The following is a 7,500-nucleotide window of genomic DNA, read 5'->3' on the forward strand; positions in this document are numbered from 1 at the left end:
TGTGTGTGTGTGTGTGTGTGTGTGTGTGTGTGTGTGTGTGTGTGTGTGTGTGTGTGTGTGTGTGTGTGTGTGTGTGTGTGTGTGTGTGTGTGTGCGTGCGTGCGTGCGTGGGGGCATGTGTGTGTGTGTGTGGCTGGGAGGGGAGGCAGTGAGTGTGTCTGCGTGCCCTTGGGATAGGAGAGAACAGCAACTGGGGGTAGGGGTGTGTGAGTGTGTGTGAGTGTGTGTGTGTGTGTGTGTGTGTGTGTGTGTGTGTGTGTGTGTGTGTGTGTGTGTGTGTGTGTGTGTGTGTGTGTGTGTGTGTGTGTGTGTGTGTGTGTGTGTGTGTGTGTGTTGGGTGCAACCTTTAACAAGGGAAGGCAATAAAACATTAAAAAAAACAATAAAAAAGCGACTTCCTCCGGGGGCTGTGTGCGTGCCTATATTTGGTGTGTGTGTGTGTGTGTATGTGGTGTTTGTGTGTGACGTATCTGTGCATGTGTGCATGCTCATCAAGATACCTCAAAACCCCATAACACACATCCATCATGCATGAAGACAAGTGGAGTTCAGTCACACACACACACACACACACACACACACACACACACACACACACACACACACACACACACACACACACACACACACACACACACACACACACACACACACACACACACACACACTTGCAATTCAACACACAATCCTTAGCCACACACAAACACTGATACAGACAGTGAAGATAAACTCGAGCTAAGACATGTAATGACAGTGCAGAGTGAGGGAACATGCAGACAGTGCATAGTGCACACACACAACATCCATTAAAGCACTGGCGCAACTTTCCAAGCCACTGCCAACGACCAGTGATAACACGGCTAGCATGCTAATGTCGGCACGTAAACCTAAACATGCATATGTGTGTGCATGTGTGTGAACATGTGTGTGCATGTGTGTGTGTGTGTGTGTGTGTGTGTGTGTGTGTGTGTGTGTGTGTGTGTGTGTGTGTGTGTGTGTGTGTGTGTGTGTGTGTGTGTGTGTGTGTGTGTGCATGTGTGTGTGTGTGTGTGTGTGTGTGTGTGTGAACATGTGTGTACATGTGTGTGTGTGTGTGTGTACGTGTGTGTGTGTGCACGTGTGTGTGTGTGTGTGTGTGTGTGTGTGTGTATGTGTGTGTGTGTGTGTGTGGTTGTGTGTGTGTGCGTGTGTGTGTGTGTCAGAGATGGGCCTGTGTTAGCTAGCATGTTGTCTGGAGTCGTTCTATATGACATTATTAATATAAGAGCATGATTTGTTTCCTCATAGTCGACTAGTTGACTTATTAGTCGCGGGGCCCTTGGCCGACAGCGGTTTATGTTGGTCTAGAAGTGATGTCCTATTTTTGTTACGATAAGAATGTGCTTTCATTATAATTACTGTCTCCCGAGATATCATTGTCGGAAAAAAAAGGAGGTTTGATCGCAATTTTTACCGGCTGAAGGTGAAGTTCTACTCCTCCTTTCGGCGGGAACGCCCTGCCGTACAAACTGCTTGTCAAATGCAAAGGTGTATGGCACTACTGTGTGGTTGTGTATTTGATCAATCACGCATCCTAATAGCAGCTAATGTAGCTCGAAAGTTGTTTTTTAAGTAAGGAACATATATAGTATTTATGGAAGAGGATCAGTGCCGCAGGTGAATTTTCTTTGAGTTCTGAGTTTAAAGTCAATATTGTGAGATGAAATTCTGATACATATATATCTCCCCCCTCTAATTATGAAAGATAGATCCAGGATATAATTTGTGAAAAAGGTAAACCAATAGGCCCTTGCCCCTCATCTACTGGAAGCACTTCTTCATGATTCGTCATGATGCCCAGCTGGAGTGGGGCAGCCCCCTGTCTTAGCTTGTTCTTTCTTTCTCGTTCTTCTTTTTTCCACACCAGATTTATTGCAAGGTGCAAAGTATAGCATGTGTATGAGTTTCGTCGATTTGTATTTTTTCTTTGTGATATGAATAAATGCATTGGGATTATGCTGAAAATCAGTGTTCTCACAGGGACAAATAAAATATCACTTTCTACCCGCACAGAAGTTGGTATCTGAGTCATTCTGCCCACAGCATTTCCGGGAGCAGCACAATACAATCATACTATTATTATGAGGGAAAATAAGGGTGCTTTCACATCAGGGACCCAGGGATACTGTACTCTGTACTCTGTACTCTGTACTCTGTACTCGGTCGGGTTTTCCTTCAGGTAGCAAAAGTAACCATACCAAAACAAGGGAGGGGACTGCAGCACCAATACCGACCACTGAACTGCACAGCTATAGATTATCAAATAGTAAGGCAGGCAAGAGGGTTGTTCTTGAAATCTTCTCCCACATATCAATCAAAGTGGGCACATAGTCCGTCCATGTATGGGCTTAGGATCTTACAATTGGTGCGCTTTGCTACACTGAAGCGACAACATAAACAAATTGTGTTTATTGGTGGATCAGACAAAAACATGGTGCACACCGCTACATACTCTCTCGGAGTGTGTGTATTCGCAAATGTACTCGGGTACGGAACAACATAACTGACGTGAAAGCTGACCCCCTGTTTCTACAGTACACCAGTACGGACTGACGGCAGCCAACGTTAGCAATAAAACGGTATCACAATGTGGAAAAATGAACAATCCTAAATGCATCCAAACCTGTAAGCTATGAACTATAGTTGAAACCTCACAGCAAGAGACCACTTAATACTACACACTGTTTAGGATTCATGAAACTATTCCCACAAATGAGGGGGGAAATCAATTCACAGTGTACAACAACAAACAACGAAGAGATGAGGAAAGGAGTAGAAAAGGTGGGGAGAGGTAAGAAGAGAAGAGTAGAGAGGAGAAGAGGAGAGAAGACAAGGGACTAGGAAGGGATAACAGGAACGGTTGGAGTGAAGGAGGAGGAAGCAATGGGCTGTAGGAGAAGTTGAAAGGCTCTTTATGTATTCTAAATCCACTGTCAACAACGCAGGAAATGATCAAGAGGCACCCAAATAAAAAGAGTGTGAGTGAGTGAGAGAGAGAGGGAGGGAGGGGCAGGGATAGAGAGAGGGAGGGGGAGGGAGGGAGGGAGGGAGGGAGGGGCAGGGGGAGGGAATTGGAGGCAAAGAGAAGAGGAGGAGGAGAGGAGGAGGATGGTAAACATTGCATCTTCGTGCCAAGCAAACAGGAGATGCTGGGATGTTTCAACAAAGAGCCACCGTTCAGGGAGTGTGAAGGGGCGAGAAAAAGGCTGAGAGAGAGAGCGAGAGAGCGAGAGAGAGAGAGAGAGCGAGAGAGAGAGAGAGAGAGAGAGAGAGAGAGAGAGAGAGAGAGCGAGAGAGAGAGAGAGAGAGAGAGAGAGAGAGAGAGAGACTCTACTTTCTCGAATGAGATTAATAAAAGAAAGAGGGAAGGAACAGGGTTAAGAAAAATGACAGTAGGTTAATTAATTAAGGTTGAAATCCGCAGGAGGGCTTTGCTTTCGTATTGGGGGCCTCCCAGACATGAGGACATGAGACCCCCAGGACTCTCAGTCTATGTCTACCCAAATGAAAATAAATAGTGTGTTCTATATGAAGAAGACGTTGAAAACTTGGTCCAGAGAAGCGTATTAACACTGTAACACACGTTTAGGAACCGATCTCCGTCCACACTACCTGGAAACGCATATCAATTTAGAACTTCTGACACGGTCGGAGGTACCACGATTGGACGCAATCAACTCCCTCCTTCAATGCAAACACAATCCAGAATATGATTTAAACATCAACGATATGTTCAACCAAACTGTTTAATTCATCATCCCAGATCAAATCTGGATCTGGATCTGATTAATAGATACTGTGTAGAAAATGTAGAAGGCACTCAATTATGAAAACCACAGAGTGACAGAGCGAGAGGGTGAGACAAATTGAAATTGAAAGAGAGCGAACTAGAAGGAGAGAGAGAGAGAGAGAGAGAGAGAGAGAGAGAGAGAGAGAGAGAGAGAGAGAGAGAGAGAGGAGAGAGAGAGAGAGAGAGAGAGAGAGAGAGAGAGAGAGAGAGAGAGAGAGAGAGAGGGGGGGGGGGGGGGGGGGGGAGAAACACACAGAAATACACTCATGCATTCCAGGTGTAGACTCCATTACTGACAGAGCAGCCAACCAACCAAAAGGAGCGCTCCTTTACCACTCCTGCCTACTTGAAGGCGGGAAGTTCCTATTAGCAGACCATATGATACGACAAAGATATTCAGTCATCATCTCGTTGGCCAATCTAGTTGGCTCCCTATCTTTGCATGATATGGGATTCTAAAAACAAAAACAAAACACGAAGCCTTAACTGAACCCCTAATCTAGCATACTTTATCGTTCGTAACCTTTAGAATATGTTAAAGCTAAGGTTTTCTTACCCAGTAACGCAACAAACACTTTGATGCCAGTACTTACACATCTCTAGCTAAATATATAAACGTATATTGTCCTTTTAGAATTGTCAATAGACAACTGTAACCGGACCTATCAGAACGGTTACAGTTGTTAGGACTATTTAAATTTTACATCAGCAAAATTAAAGCTTTCCTTAACCTCCCTTGCATGCATGCATGCACACTTTGTATGAAATGACTGCACCTGACGGAATCTGAGAATTAACTGCAACAGGGGGAAACCCCAGAGCTTGTTGAATCCAATCTACCTAGAAATCACCACGGCTTCCCAGAGCCAGTGCCATTTTGTTTCCACCAGAGCATCCCTTTCTTCACACATCAAAACACACACACACACACACACACACACACACACACACACACACACACACACACACACACACACACACACACACACACACACACACACACACACACACACACACACACAGTTATGTCTTCAGGGCTACATTGTTCGCCCTGCTGTAATTCTAGATCGGTTGAAAAGGTGGTGTCCCCAATACACAAGCAATGCTCAGTAACGCTAACCTTTGCCTAACATATTGTTGATTTAACAAACAGGGAGTCGCACGCACATACCTGCACGCACAAACACACACCAACGCACACGCCCTCCATCCTTAATACGATATATTTCTCAATCTGTGTATCGATGGTTGCCTCTGAGGATTTTTTTAACAATCACACATGCAAAAACCCACTCATATAAATACACACACTTGTCTAACACACCATTTCTGTGATTTTTTTGACCCCTGTCTGACCCAACATACTTGAGGGCCTTATTGGGCCACTTGCTGGACCGAAAGGCCCAACGGGACCCAATTGTGTCCCAGCTCAAACTGAGACTTGAGTTAGATAATAGTTAGATAGTTACCTAAGTCCGCCTGCTCGTTATTTACATAAGATAGTTGAGAAGTTAGTTACTTAATTTAGCAAGCTGGTTATTTACTTACATAAGTTAGATACTTAAGTTAGTTGTCTGGTGAGTTACTTTGGGTGATTTTTAGTTAGCTTGATGATATTTTGGCATCACAAGGTCCTCACAAAACACAGGAACAACTTCCTCCCTGAGCTTAGAATAAACCACTGTCTGAGCACTGGGGACAAAGTCAAACACCGGTCGGCCATTCAGAGACAGATGGTGAATTAAAACTGGATAAATAAATAGGGCTACACTTTCAACCTTCTATGAATCGGGTCACTTGTAGAGATGACATAAAAACGGTGAAAGACAAACCTCTCAATCAATTGAATCTGTGCCAAATCAGTTATATTTTTTGACATGCAAAAATTGGCAGAGACCGGGCAAGTAAACATGACTGAGATCAAAGGCAAACCATATGTTTACCTCATTGTTCATTCATTATAGGTAGAGATAGTATGCTTCTAAATCCTCTTGTTATGGTATAATACATTAGTCTTGGTCCTTAGTTAGTACAAAACAAGCCCTTGCATTGCAAAAACAAAAAACATATATATATATTTATTTTTTTAAACGTGGTTACTATAATGGACCAACAGATTACTACCAAGAAAGAATGCCACAGTATACAGGTAAACACGAATATAACTAACCTTTTATGAGGAAAATACTAAACACATCAAATCGTGGAATATGAACATTTTCATTATAAAAAATGTGGTAACCATAGTAACAATTCCGGCAAAAATGTAGATAGGCTATAGGTATTTAAAAGTGGACTTCAACCGCTGGCCGGGGGGGAGGAAAAGCAAACTTTGCCAACTCCTGCTGGTATTTCTCAGCCTCCAGGCTACACTTTTAGACCTGAATGCTTGACTCTTACATTTCCAATGCCTTTGACTCGTGAAAAGCCAAATGAATTGCCCATTCATCCAGTACGACGCAACCCTTAGCCCCCCATCTTCTAAACGTAATCACGCTTTAAGCTTTAATTGGTGAGGTTGGTACAAGAAAAGTCAGATAAAAAAACTTGTGTTTTTTTTCCATAGAAAAGCAGCAAGGCCACATCAGCCCTTTTAGCGAAGGAATGTCATCTGACGTCATCTTATTTGGGATCGGATTTCTCCTTCTGTGTGCGCGCCAGTGTGCGCGTCTGTGGGTGCGTGCGCGCGAGCCTGCTTGTGCCCCCCCCCGCCCCCCCCCAATATTTCTCCAACGTGCCCAGTGGATCCAGAGCCCACACAGAATAATATTTCTTGAGAAATTCATCAAAGACACAGACAGCCCAACATATATGTGACATCTAATCAAGTGACTTCAACTCCGAAGAAAACCGGCCCACATCATGAAAACCAACATCATATCAATTTATGACACGTCAACCTCTTCGCTAACACTTTAGTAGTAGGCCTACTCGTTTTCTGTAGCTTTTTTTGCTTTTCAGACCTGTACGGCTGGACATTGACGCCCACCAATCGATCTTTCTTGATCCCAATTTATTTGATTTCCACGTAGATGGAAAGAGATGGACAGAGAAAGCGAGAGAGAGCGAGAGAGCGCGCGCGAGAGAGAGAGAGAGAGAGAGAGAGAGCGAGAGAGAGAGAGAGAGAGAGAGAGAGAGAGAGAGAGAGAGAGAGAGAGAGAGAGAGAGAGAGAGAGAGAGAATCTTCCCTGCACAAACAGACACGTAGCCGTTTCTAAGCACTCGCAGAGAGGGAGAGGAAGAGAGAGAGAAAGAGGGGGAGAGAGAGAGACAGGCTGGCTGGAATGCTAGGTTATGCTGGAGTTTTTAGAATTCTCTCCTTGGGAGCATCGCACGTTATAAACGACACAGACACTGCTTTTTAGGAATAAAACAATGAACTAAACGCCAAATAGTCATGTTTCATGTCATGTCGTAACTCACGATAAACTGACTACATCAGCATCTTTCACTACCCAATAAAAATCTTAACGATTAAACTATTTTCCTTTTCCCGTCCACGATTTGCTTTCGAAGACGATCGAAAGTTAACCAATTTTGCGCACAGTAGCCTATGCACGTCTCGCTACAACAATCGTTCATTGAATTCGTTCACAGCAAAGTAGAAGAGGGCTTCTTCTGTTGCGCACTCACTCCATCCGAAGTCCTCGGAGACAAAAACGCATTCTTTC

This window comes from Gadus chalcogrammus, chromosome 5, assembly GCF_026213295.1.
Source record: "Gadus chalcogrammus isolate NIFS_2021 chromosome 5, NIFS_Gcha_1.0, whole genome shotgun sequence".
Taxonomy (NCBI): Eukaryota; Metazoa; Chordata; class Actinopteri; order Gadiformes; family Gadidae; genus Gadus; species Gadus chalcogrammus.